Source organism: Phacochoerus africanus, chromosome 8 (assembly GCF_016906955.1).
Source record: "Phacochoerus africanus isolate WHEZ1 chromosome 8, ROS_Pafr_v1, whole genome shotgun sequence".
Lineage (NCBI taxonomy): Eukaryota > Metazoa > Chordata > Mammalia > Artiodactyla > Suidae > Phacochoerus > Phacochoerus africanus.
In genome coordinates, this window is record NC_062551.1 from 68176594 (window position 1) to 68190206 (window position 13613).

The following is a 13613-nucleotide window of genomic DNA, read 5'->3' on the forward strand; positions in this document are numbered from 1 at the left end:
CATCCCACTCCCTCCCCCTTGGCAACCAGAAGTCTGTTCTCTATGTCCGTGAGTTTGTTTCTGTTCTGCAGATGGGTTAATTTGTGCCATATTTTAGATTCCACATAGAAGTGATATCATATGGTATTTGTCTTTCTCTTTCTGACTTACTTCACTCAGTATGAGAATCTCTAGTTGCATCCAAATATGGCATTATTTTGTTCTTTTTTCATGGCTGAGTAGTATTCCATTGTGTATATGTACCACATCTTCTTCTTCTTTTTTTTTTTAATAATTTTTTTATTTTCCCACTGTACAGCAAGGGGGTCAGGTTATCCTTACATGTATACATTACAATTACATTTTTTCCCCCACCCTTTCTTCTGTTGCAACATGAGTATCTAGACAAAGTTCTCAATGCTATTCAGCAGGATCTCCTTGTAAATCTACTCTAAGTTGTGTCTGATAAGCCCAAGCTCCCGATCCCTCCCACTCCCTCCCCCTCCCCCTCCCATCAGGCAGCCACAAGTCTCTTCTCCAAGTCCATGATTTTCTTTTCTGAGGAGATGTTCATTTGTGCTGGATATTAGATTCCAGTTATAAGTGATATCATATGGTATTTGTCTTTGTCTTTCTGGCTCATTTCACTCAGTATGAGATTCTCTAGTTCCATCCATGTGCTTGCAAATGGCATTATGTCATTCTTTTTTATGGCTGAGTAGTATTCCATTGTGTATATATACCACATCTTCCGAATCCAATCCTCTGTCGATGGACATTTGGGTTGTTTCCATGTCTTGGCTATTGTGAATAGTGCTGCAATGAACATGCAGGTGCACGTGTCTCTTTTAAGTAGAGTTTTGTCCGGATAGATGCCCAAGAGTGGGATTGCAGGGTCATATGGAAGTTTAGATGTATAGATTTCTAAGGTATCTCCAAACTGTTCTCCATAGTGGCTGTACCAGTTTACATTCCCACCAACAGTGCAGGAGGGTTCCCTTTTCTCCACAGCCCCTCCAGCACTTGTTATTTGTGGATTTATTAATGATGGCCATTCTGACTGGTGTGAGGTGATATCTCATGGTAGTTCTGATTTGCATTTCTCTTATAATCAGCGATGTTGAGCATTTTTTCATGTGTTTGTTGGCCATCTGTATATCTTCTTTGGAGAAATGTCTATTCAGGTCTTTTGCCCATTTTTCCATTGATTGATTGGCTTTTTTGCTGTTGGGTTGTATAAGTTGTTTATATATTCTAGAGATGAAGCCCTTGTCGGTTGCATCATTTGAAACTATTTTCTCCCATTCTGTAAGCTGTCTTTTTGTTTTCTTTTGGGTTTCCTTTGCTGTGCAAAAGCTTTTCAGTTTGATGAGGTCCCATGGGTTTATTTTTGCTCTAATTTCTATTGCTTTGGGAGACTGACCTGAGAAAATATTCATGATGTTGATGTCAGAGAGTGTTTTGCCTATGTTTTCTTCTAGGAGTTGGATGGTGTCCTGTCGTATATTTAAGTCTTTCAGCCATTTTGAGTTTATTTTTGTGCATGGTGTGAGGGTGTGTTCTAGTTTCATTGCTTTGCATGCAGCTGTCCAGGTTTCCCAGCAATGCTTGCTGAATAGACTTTCTTTTTCCCATTTGATGTTCTTGCCTCCCTTGTCAAAGATTAATTGACCATAGGTGTCAGGGTTTATTTCCGGGTTCTCTATTCTGTTCCATTGGTCTGTCTGTCTGTTTTGATACTAGTACCACACTGTTTTGATGACTGTGGCTTTGTAGTATTTCTTGAAGTCTGGGAGAGTTATGCCTCCTGCTTGGTTTTTGTTTCTCAGGATTGTTTTGGCGATTCTGGGTCTTTTGTGGTTCCATATAAATGTTTGGATTGTTTGTTCTAGTTCTGTAAAAAATGTCATTGGTAATTTGATAGGGATTGCATTGAATCTGTAGATTGCTTTGGGTAGTATGGCCATTTTTACAATATTGATTTTCCCAATCCAGGAACATGGAATATCTTTCCATTTCTTTACATCTTTGATTTCTTTGATGAAAGTTTTATAGTTCTCGGCATATAGGTCCTTACCTCCTTGGTCAGGTGTATTCCGAGGTATTTGATTTGTGAGGTGCAATTTTAAAAGGTATCGTATTTTTGTATTCCTTTTCTAATATTTCATTGCTGGTATACAGAAATGCAACTGACTTCTGAATGTTAATCTTATATCCTGCTACTTTGCTGAATTTATGAATCAGTTCCAGTAGTTTTGGGGTTGAGTCCTTAGGGTTTTCTATGTATAGTATCATGTCATCTGCATACAGTGACAGTTTGATCTCTTCTCTTCCTATATGGATGCCTTTGATGTCTTGTGTTTGTCTAATTGCTGTGGCTAGGACTTCCAAAACTATGTTGAAGAGCAGTGGTGAGAGTGGGCATCCCTGTCTTGTTCCAGATTGGAGTGAGAAGGCTTTCCGTTTTTCCCCATTGAGTATTATATTTGCTGTGGGTTTATCATAAATGGCTTTGATTATATTCAGGAATGTTCCCTCTATACCCACTTTGGCGAGGGTTCTTGATCATGAATGGATGTTGGACTTGTCAAATGCTTTTTTCTCTGCGTCTATTGAGATGATCATATGATTTTTTAACTTTTTTTTTGTTAACGTGATGTATGATGCTGATTGATTTGCGTATGTTGAACCATCCTTGTGAACCTGGATGAACCCAACCTGGTCATGGTGTATAATTTTTTTGGTATGTTGATTGGATTCGGTTGGCTAAGATTTTGTTGAGAATTTTTGCATCTATATTCATCAATGATATTGGCCGATAGTTTTTCTTTTTTGGTGGTATCTTTGTCTGGTTTGGAATGAGGGTGGATGGTGGCATCATAGAATGTCTTTGGGAGTATTCCTTCTCCTTCAACCTTTTGAAAGAGTTTAAGGAGGATGGGCACCAATTCCTCTTTATATGTTTGATAAAATTCACCTGTGAAGCCATCTGGTTCTGGACTTTTATTTGTAGGGAGTGATTTTATGACCTCTTCAATTTCATTTCTAGTGATAGGTCTGTTCAGTTGGTCTGTTTCTACTTGATTCAGTTTTGGCAGGCTGTAAGATTCTAGAAAATTGTCCATTTCTTCCAGATTGTCAAACTTGTTGCCATATAGTTGTTCATAGTATTCTCTTATGGTTTTTTGTATTTCTGCTGTATCCATTGTGATTTCTCCTTTTTCATTTATAATTTTGGTTATTTGGGTTCTTTCTCTCCTCTTTTTAGTGAGTCTGGCCAGGGGTTTGTCAATTTTGTTCACCTTTTCAAAGAACCAGCTCTTGGTTTTATTAATTTTCTCTATTGTTTTTTGAGTCTCTATTTATTGATTTCTTCTTTGATCTTTATAATTTCCTTCCTTCTGCTGACTTTAGGACTTTTTTGTTCTTCTTTTTCTAATTCATTTAGGTGGAGGGTTAAGTTGTCAATTTGGGATCTTTCTTCTTTTTGGAGAAAGGCCTGTATTGCTATAAATTTCCCTCTGAGCACTGCTTTCGCAGCATCCCATAGATTTTGAGAGGTTGTGCCTTCATTATCATTTGTTTCAAGGTAGTTTTTAATTTCCTTCTTGATTTCCTCATTGACCCATTGGTTTTTTAGTAGCATGTTGTTTAGTCTCCATGTAGTAGGTTTTTTCTCTTTCCTTTTCCCATGGTTGATTTCTAATTTCATGGCATTGTGGTCAGAGAAGATACTTGAGATAATTTCTATGCTCCTAAATTTATTGAGGTTAGCTTTGTGTCCCAATATGTGGTCGATTCTTGAAAATGTTTCATGAGCATTTGAGAAGAATGTGTATTCTGATTTTTTTGGATGTAGTGTCCTGAAGATATCAATTAAGTCTAACTTTTCTATTGTTTCCTTTAGGACCTCTGTTGCTTTATTGGTTTTCTGTCTAGAGGATCTGTCCATTGATGTGAGGGGGGTATTAAGGTCTCCTACTATGATTGTATTCTCATCAATATCTCCCTTTATGTCTGTTAATATTTGTTGTATGTATCTGGGTGCTCCTGTACTTGGGGCATATATGTTGACGATAGTAACATCCTCTCCTTGGATGGATCCCTTAATCATTAAGTAGTGTCCTTCTTTGTCTTTCTTTATGTCTTTTGTTTTAAAGTCTATTTTGTCTGATATGAGTGTTGTGACTCCTGCTTTTCTGTCTTGTCTGTTGGCGTGAAATATTTTTCCCCACCCTTTCACTTTCAATCTATATGTATCTTTTGTCCTAAGGTGAGTTTCTTGTAGGCAGCATATTGAAGGTTTTTGTCTTTTTTTTTTTTTTTTTTATCTTTTTGCCATTTCTTGGGCCGCTCCCACGGCATATGGTGTTCCCAGGCTAGGGGTCAAATCGGAGCTACAGCCACTGGCCTATGCCAGAGCCACAGCAACGCAGGATCCGAGCCATGTCTGCAACCTACACCACAGCTCACGGCAACGCCGGATCATTAACCCACTGAGCAAGGGCAGGGATGGAACCCACAACCTCATGGTTCCTAGTCGGATTCGTTAACCACTGCGCCACGACGGGAACTCCAGGTTTTTGCCTTTTTATCCACTCAGCCATTCTGTGTCTTTTGATTGGGGCATTCGGTCCATTGACATTTAAGGTGATAATTGATAGATGATTATTTATTGCCATTTGAACCTCGTGTTCCAGTTGATTCTATGGTTCTCCATTCTTCCTTTCTTTTTTTTTTTTGGTTGGATGGTCTCCTGTTATTATCTGCTTGAGTGTATTTTTTTTTTTCATTTTTTGCGAATGCAGTATTTGCTTTTGGCTTGTGGTTGCCCTGTTTTTTAAGTATGCTAACCCCTTCCTATAATTGTGTGTTTTAGCCTGATAGTCCTGTAAGTTCAAACACTTTATCACTATATTAAAATTAAGAAGAGAAACATACAAACTAACAAACAAAAAGGGTTATTTACTTCCTAACATCCCTTGCCCACATTTTATGGTTTTGATGACACTTTTTTATTTTTTTCTTTTTAATTTTATTTTGTTTGAAGCATGTTCATGATTAAATCTGTATGCTGGCTTATTTGAGTGACTGCTCTCTGATTGCGGTTTCCTCAGTCCTAGTTCTTCCTCTTCTTCTTTTTTTTTCTTTTCTTTTTTCTTCCCTTTCCTTCCTTTCTTTTTGGTTTAGAGAAGCCCTTTCAATATTTCCTTTAACCTGGGTTTTGTGTTGCGGTATTCTTTAAGTTTTTGTTTGTTGGAAAAAATTTTTATTTCCCCTTCTATTTTAAATGATATTCTTGCTGGATAGAGTATTCTAGGTTGCATATTTTTTCCTTTTAGCACTTTAAATATCTCTTGCCATTCCCTCCTGGCCTGTAGTGTTTCTGTAGAGAAATCAGCTGATATTCTTATGGGGGTTCCCTTGTAGGTAACATTCTGTTTTTCTCTTGCTGCCTTTAGGATCCTCTCTTTATCACTAACTTTTGCCATTTTTATTATGATGTGTCTTGGTGTGGGTCTGTTTGGGTTCAGTTTGTTTGGGGCCCTCTGTGCTTCTTGTATCTTGAACCCAGTATCCTTTAGATTTGGGAAGTTTCCATCGATAATTTCTTCAAATATATTTTCCATCCCCTTATCTTTTTCTATTCCTTCTGGAATTCCTATTATGCGTAGATTGGCCCGCTTTATATTATCCCATAGGTCTCTTATATTGCTTTCCAGTTTTTTGATTCGGTTTTCTGTCTGTTGATCGGATTGAGTGATTTCCATTATTCTATCTTCCATATCACTGATTCGTTCTTCTGCATTATTCATTCTGGTTTTTACTGCCCTTAGTTCAGTTTGCATCTCTGCAAATGAATGTTCTAGTTTTTCTTGGCTCCTCCTTATATTTTCTAGTTCCTGTCTGAGGGTATCTGCATTACTGTTCATATCTTCTTTTAATTCCTTCAATATTTTCACTATTTCTCTTTTGAACTCCAGGTCTGTCAGACTGCAGAGATCTGTTTCATTGTTGACTGTTTTAGGTGAGTTCTCTTGTTGGTTTGACTGGGGGTGGTTTCTCAGCTTCTTCATCTTGCTTGTTGTTTTCTTTCTCCTGAGGGAGTTGTACTCTCTGTTATCGGGCAGTGTTTGCCTTGTCACTGCCGTGGAATATTTCCTGAGGGCTGGCGTTGTTGGTCAATCTTTTTTGAGGTAGTGTGGCTTTTCTGGAGTGTTTATGGGGACAGTGTTTCTTTGAAGCAAAGGAGGACTTCCTGAGGGCAGACAGGACTGGGAGGTCCACACCACGATGGTAGCAGATTTCACTTGGTCATGCAGAGCTTGCTCTGGTGTTTTTTTGTTTGTTATTTATTTATTTATTTATTTATTTATTTATTTATTTTATTTTTTTTGTCTTTTTGCCATTTCTTGGGCCGCCCCTGCGGCATATGGAGGTTCCCGGGCTAGGGGTCGAATCGGAGTTGTAGCTGCCAGCCTATGCCAGAGCCACTGCAAGAGGTGTAGCTGCCAGCCTACGCCAGAACCACAGCAACGCAGGATCTGAGCCCCGTCTGCCACCTACACCACAGGTCACGGCAACGCCGGAACCTTGACCCACTGAGCCAAGGGCAGGGATCGAACCTGCAACCTCATGGTTCCTAGTCGGATTCGTTAACCACTGAGTCACGACGGGAACTCATGCTCTGACGTTTTTAGGCTGTGGGGTTCTTACAGGGGGTTGGCGGTGTTGGGCAGCTGTTCCTCAGGAGTGCAGTACCCCCTGGGGGCTGGAGCAGCTACCTGGGTCACTGAGAACCTAAGAGTCTCTTCCCTAGGGCAGCCCAACTCAGAAGGACGGCCTGAGAATGTAGGCGGATCTTTTCACAGTCTGGCCAAGCTTGTTGCAGCTTTTCTGGGCTGCAGGGGGTCCTGCCTGGAGCTGGCAGTCCTATGCAGCTGGTCCACTAGGGCACCCCCTGGGGGCTTGGGCAGGTAGCAGGGCCGTTGGAAACCCAAGAGGCTCCTCTCCAGGGCAGTCCTGACTCAGAAAAACCGTCTGAGATCTTTTCCCGACTCAGCCAGGCTTGTTTCAGCTTTTCTGGGCTGCAGGGGGTCCTGCCTGGAGCTGGCAGTCCTATGCAGCTGATCCTCTATAGCTTGGCACCCCTTGGGGGCTTGGGCGGGTAGCAGGGCCGCTGGAAATCCAAGAGGCTCCTCCCCGGGGCAGCCCGACTCAGAAAAACCATCCGAGAATTAGGCAGATCTATTCACGGCCTGGCTAGGCTTGTTCTAGCTTTTCTGGGCTGCAGGCCTTTTCTCGGGGGCTGGTGGTGTTTGGTGCTACTCTGCAGAAGTGTAGCCCCTCCAAAGGGCAAGCAGGTCTGTGCAGGGACAGCCCCTGCAGTGGTAGGCTTCAGGCAATTGTTGAGGCCAGCCCTCCTGGATGGCAGGCAGCCCCAGGTTCGGGAGAGCGTAGGGGTTGGGGGGTGGGGGTGGGGGGAGGGGATGCACTGGAAAGCACAGCTTTCAGGTAGCTAGCGGGCCTGTAAGCTTGCTGTGGCGTGGGGGATATTCTATGGGGACCCACCCCTTCTTCTCTCCCATCCCCAGCATGGGCGCAGACCAGGCTCTTCTCCCAGGTTCCCTCTGATGCGGCTTTCCACTTCCCCGCCCCTAGAGTATTGCTCCCTTCCTCTGCAACAGCTTTGTTTTCTAGTCTCCCAGGCAGTCTCTGCCCTGTCAAATGGTTTCTAGACCTCCCAAGCAGTTTCCGCTCCGCCCCGCCCCCCCAGCCCGGGGACTAACCTCTGGAGGCGAGGTCTCGGTGCCCAGCCCCCACCCAGGCGTCTCAATTTTTGGTGACTGTGCCCGTAGTTCAGATGGTCCGTTCGGTTCTTGATCGGCTTTTCCGTACTCCAACTTACTGCTACACTCTTCTCTGCATCTGGAGATTCCTCCGGTTCGTTTGATCTTTCCCCCTTGTAGGTGACTTTCCAGGGTGTGGGATCCCTTTATCCTCTGCAGTTCCCTTTCGGGAGCGCCCGTCCTGCTCAGATTCACCTTCTCTCACTCTCCTCTTTTCTCCTGTTCTGCCCAGTAATGTCATGAACTTCTTGCCATTATGGGAGTTTAGGTTCATCTGCCAGCGATTGGTTGCTGTTCTGTGCGAGTCATTTATTCTGTAGATGTGCTTTTTTTGTTGTGTTTATGGGAGAGGGCGAGCGTGTCCCCCTACTCCTCTGCCATCTTGTCCTCTCTCCCCCACGTCTTTATTCTAAGGAGAAAACGCAGAATCAGAGCCCAGGTGTTCTGGAACGGCACCTGTCTTTGCGTTCCAGGATCCCCATGTTCCTAGAGTTTACACCCTGTTCTAATAGTGAGTCGAGTCTGAGCACCATGACCACAAATGCATTTCCCTGCAAGCTACTACTTGCCTCTTATGTATGGGACAGTCAAGGCACAGACAGGTTAAGTAGCAGCTTGCGCAGAGCCACACAGCAGACAGATGACGGGAGAGACTCTAAACTGACAGTTAGTCTCCTGAAACCATTCCCATTACAGGTATGTTTGAATCTCTAGCAGGATCAGTGGAGTATGAGATACAAAGATTCGCTAAAAAGCCAAGAGATCAATTAGAATGTCCTTTAAAAAAATACTCAATCCAAAAGAAGGACGGGAAAGGGAGAATGGAGCAACAGCAGCAGCAACAACAGCAAAACAGGGAACCTGTCAAACCAATAAAAGAATATCTCTAAAGCCAACTAAAACTATAATGACATAAAATGGACTAAACATTCCAATTAGGAGGCAGAAGTTGTCGGAACATATAAGTAAATCAAGACCCAACTATGTGTCTACAAAGCACAGTTTAAATATAAACTCATAAATGGATTGAGAATAATTAGATGTGGAAAGGTGTATAATCTGAACCACACACCTAAGAAGGCTGAGTGCCTGTGTAAACAGTAGGTTTCAAGACAGTCTCTGGAGTTCCCAGTGTGGCTCAGTGGGTTAAGGACCTGACTAGTATCCATGAGGATGTGGCTCCGATCCCTGGCCTCCCTCAGTGAGTTAAGGATCTGGCTTTGGCATGAGTGGCAGCAGAGGTCACAGATGCAGCTCAGACCCAATGTGGCTCTGGCTGTGGTGTAGGCCTGCAGCTGCAGCTCCAATTCCACCCCTGGCCAGGGAAGTTCCAAATGCTGTGGTTGTAGCCGCAAAAAGTAAAAAAAAGGCAAGAGTCTAACAAGAGACATGTCATTATGACGAAGCAGTCAGTTCCTCAGGAAGACCAAACAAATGTGTTTTCACCCATAACAGAGCTTCAAAAATATGAAGCGAAAACTGAGAGGTCTTTGCATAAGTGTAGTTGAAGAGTTTTAACAGCCCCTCTCTGCAAGTGATAGAACATCTATAGACAAGAACGGGTGGCCTGAGCAGGGCCAAGGTCAGCCGCCTTGACCTTGCTGACATTTAACCCAGTAACTGCGCTGCATGTGTTCTTTGCAGGTGTACCTGATACGCTCACTGAGATGTAAAGTAGGTTGGTCTGTAATACATGCCTCGAATTTGAAATAATTGATGTTGTACAGATGACACCCTTTGGCTTGAGGTGATTTCATTATAAACCAATAAAAATAAGATATTTGTAAAGAAATTAATAATTTGCTTAGATTGCAGAGAAAAATCTCAAATCAGAGATCTAAAGTTCTGCTTTAAGAAACTAGCCAAAAAAAAAAAAAAAAGGCATGTAGAAGGAGGGAAACAACAGAGATAAAAGCAGAAATCAACAAAATAGAAAACAGACAAAAGAGAAAATAAAAGCTAAAAGTTGCTTCTCTGCAGAGGTGAACATAAATTGATAAACCGTTATACCAGGACCACACAGTTTTGATTCCTGTGGTTTTATAGTAAGTCTTGAAATCAGGTGATGTAGATTCTCCAGCAGTGCTCTTTTTCAAGATTGCTTTCAGAAGTTCCAGTCGTAGCTCCACAGAAACAAATCTGACTAGCATCCATGAGGACGCAGGTTCGATCCCTGGCTTCGCTCATTGGGTTAAGGATCCGGCGTTGCCATGAGCTCTGGTGTAGGTCGCACATGCACGGCTCGGATCTGGCATGGCTGTGGCTGTGGTGTAGACCAGCAGCTACAGCTTCGATTCGACCCCTAGCCTGGGAACCTCCATATGCTGCAGGCGCGGCCCTAAAAAGACAAAGTAATAATAATAATAAAAAATACGGAGTCCTACAGTCCATGAACCTGCTGTATCTATTCATTGGTTTAGACAGTCTTAAATCTCTCACAGTAAATATCTGACAGTTTTCAGCATGCAGATCTGACGTATCTCCCGTCAAGTGTTAACTTCGAGTATCTCATATCATATCATAGGATTGTTTTACTGTCAGTTTCTAATTGTTTCTACCACATAGAAATAGAATTGACCTTTCATATGTTAATATTTTATTCTACAGCCTTGCTAAACTCACTTATTAGTTCTAATAACTTTTTGTAGATTCCATAGGGTTTTCTACATGTATGGTCATATCTATGGAAGTAAGTTTTACTTCATCTTTTTGATCTGTTTTTCTTATTGCACTGGCTAGAACCTGTGATAAACGTTGAATAAAAGTTTCTAGAATAACTATTCTTATGTTTTTCCTGATCTTGGAGCGAAAACACTAGTTATGTTAGTTCTAGGTTTTTCATAGATGCATTTTTAAAAGTTTTTAAAAAGACTTTTTTGGGGGGCCGCACCTGAGGCATATGGAAGTTCCCAGGCCAGGGATCCACAGGAAGCTGCAGCTGCCAGCCTAGGCCACAGCCACAGCAATGCCAGGTCCTTAATCCACTGATCGAGGCCAGGGACTGAACCTGCATTCCCATGGGCACTAGTCAGATTCGTTTCCACTGAGCCACTGGCAGGAATTTGTAGATGTGTTTTATTCAACTGAGTACATTTCCTTCTGTTCCTAATTTTCCACGAATTTTTAAATTCAGAAATGGATGCTAGATTTTGTCACATCTCTCTGTATTTATTGAGGCAATCATACTATTTTTCTTCTTTCTTTCTTTTTTTTTTGGTCTTTTGTCTTTTGTCTTTTTAGGGCTGCACCTGTGGCATATGGAGGTTCCCAGGCTAGGGGTCGAATCAGAGCTACAGCTGCCGGCCTACACCACAGCCACAGCAACGCAGGATCCGAGCCATGCCTACAGCTACACCACACCTCACTGCAATGCCACATCCTTAACCCACTGAGCGGGGTCAGGGATTGAACCTGCGTCCTCAAGGATCCTAGGCGAGTTTGTAACCACTGAGCCAGGACGGCCACTCCAGTAGCTGTTGTCTTTGAAAGATGTATCCCTTTAAGCTCTTCCAGTGCTTTTCGTTCCTTTCATTTGCTGTCATTCCCCTTTTCCCTGAGAGTGTAATTTCTTGTCTCTTGTAGTACCAGTCCGGGAGTGACCAATTCTTTGCATTTTCGAACGTCTGAAAATGTCTTTCACCTTCGTGTTTTAAAGATCTTTCAGCAGAGCGTAGAATTCTAGTTGACAGTTTTTATCTTCCAGGACCTTAAAGATGCTGCTTCACTGTTTCCTCATTTGCCTTGTTGTTGACGAGATCTGCTGTCGTTCATAACGTGTGCACGGCTTCCCTCGAGCTGCTTCTAAGCGTTTCTCTGTCACTGATTCCAGCACCGTGGTTGTGGTGTTTCCACGATAGTACTGTTCTTTACGGTTTTTGTGCTTAGAGTTCATTGAGCTTCTTGAATTTGTGGGTGTGCAGTGTTCAACAAATTGAAAACATTTCTTTCCCTATTTTCAAGATATTTTTTCTGCTTCCTCTTCTTCTGGGACTCCAATTGTATGTTTATAGGCCACTTGAAATTATCTCACGGTCCACTGATGCTCTGGTTATTTAAGTCTGTTTTCATAGTTTTAGGTCTTGTTTCATTTTGGGACAGTCTCTATTGCTTTGTCTTCAAGTTCACTCATATTTTCTAGTGCCATATATAATCTGTTATTATTTCCATTTGGTGTATTTTCCATCTCACATATTATAGTTTTCATTTCCAAAAGTTCTGTTTGGGTCTTTTTTTAAATATGTCTTCCTTGTCTCCACAGAGCATGTTGAATCTTCCCTGTGTCTGTATGGACTACAGTATGGTAACCCTTAATGGCCCCATCTGTGAATTCTAACATCTCTGCCAGCCCAGGGTTGCTTGGTTAATTTTCCTCCGTGTCGTGGGTGGTATTTTCCAGCTTCTTTGACTACCAGATACTGTGAATGGGCGCCGAATAGCTCTGCCTTCCTGGAAACACGGCTGGGCTGCATTCTGGGACCTGCTAAGCTGCGCCATGGAAAGAGACTGGTCTTTTCAGGCTTTGCTTTTACACTTTGTCAGGACCAGAGCAGTGGACAGTAGGCTGAATTCTTCTCTGCCACTGGGGCAGCGTCCCCCAGAGCGATCTGCCAGGACCTGCCTTGCTGCTCAGAAACCTCAGGGCTCCACGTGTCTTCTGTCCCTCAGGCGTCACTCTCCTGTGCTGCCTGCTGTTCGCTATCTCGAAACGTGCTTTCATGTGTTTGTCATGGAGCGGGGACCAGCCCAGCCACACCACCTCAGCACCAGTCGGCAGGGGAGAGGCAGGATAAAATCTTTTGTACCTGGAAGAAGTGACATTTTATTTATTTATTTATTTATTTTGCTATTTCATGGGCCGCTCTCACGGCATATGGAGGTTCCCAGGATAGGGGTCGAATCGGAGCTATAGCTGCCAGCCTATGCCAGAGCCACAGCAACGCAGGATCCGAGCCGCGTCTGTGACCTACACCACAGCTCACGGCAACGCCGGATTGTTAACCCACTGAGCAAGGCCAGGGATGGAACCCACAACCTCATGGTTCCTAGTCGGATTCGTTAACCACTGCGCCATGACGGGAACTCCAGAAGTGACATTTTAGAAGCAGCTCACATCTACCTGTAAATGCTTACTTTGGCAAACAGCGGACTATACCTAGAGTGGGATCCTGTGCGAGGTACAGGGAGGGATGTTGTCAGGTGAAAAACTACATGCAGGCCAGTCTACAAGACGATACACCTTTCGGGTCAAAGTGGGGTGTGAGGAACAAGAATCAACCTTCGTTCTTATTTATAGATACGTCAAGAAAGTAGACATCCTGCTGTGGAGCCCTGGGAACTCTGTCTGGTCACTTATGATGGAGCAGGATAACGGGAGAAAAAAGCATGTGTACACATATGTGTGACTGGGTCACCCTGCTGCCCAGTAGAAAAAATAGTAATGTATTGGGGACATAAAAAAATAATAATAAAAAAAGAAAGTAGATAAAATAAGAGAATAAAAGAAATGGATTTCTGTGGGGAGAATAAATGAGCACTAGGCAGACAGTGGGCAGAGATGGGACAAAATCTACTGTCTTTCTGATACAGGTTGGTTTTTGAACCATACGGATACATGTCATATAAAAAACTGCAAAGATAAATTTTTGAAGAATCCGGGAGATAGAAAAATATTTACAATAGGAGTACCTGTCGTGGCTCAGTGGTTAACGAATCCGACTAGGAACTTATGGGGTTGCCGGTTCGAGCCCTGGCCTTGCTCAGTGGGTTAAGGATCCAGCGTTGCCG

At 42.8% G+C, this 13613-nt stretch overlaps 1 protein-coding gene across 4 annotated transcripts in view; it reads left to right on the forward strand.

The window, feature by feature from the left end:
- The window catches only part of PER3 (period circadian regulator 3), a 60226-nt gene that overhangs the window by 26245 nt on the left and 20368 nt on the right, over positions 1-13613 (forward strand). The gene's annotated exons all lie outside the window — the stretch shown is intronic.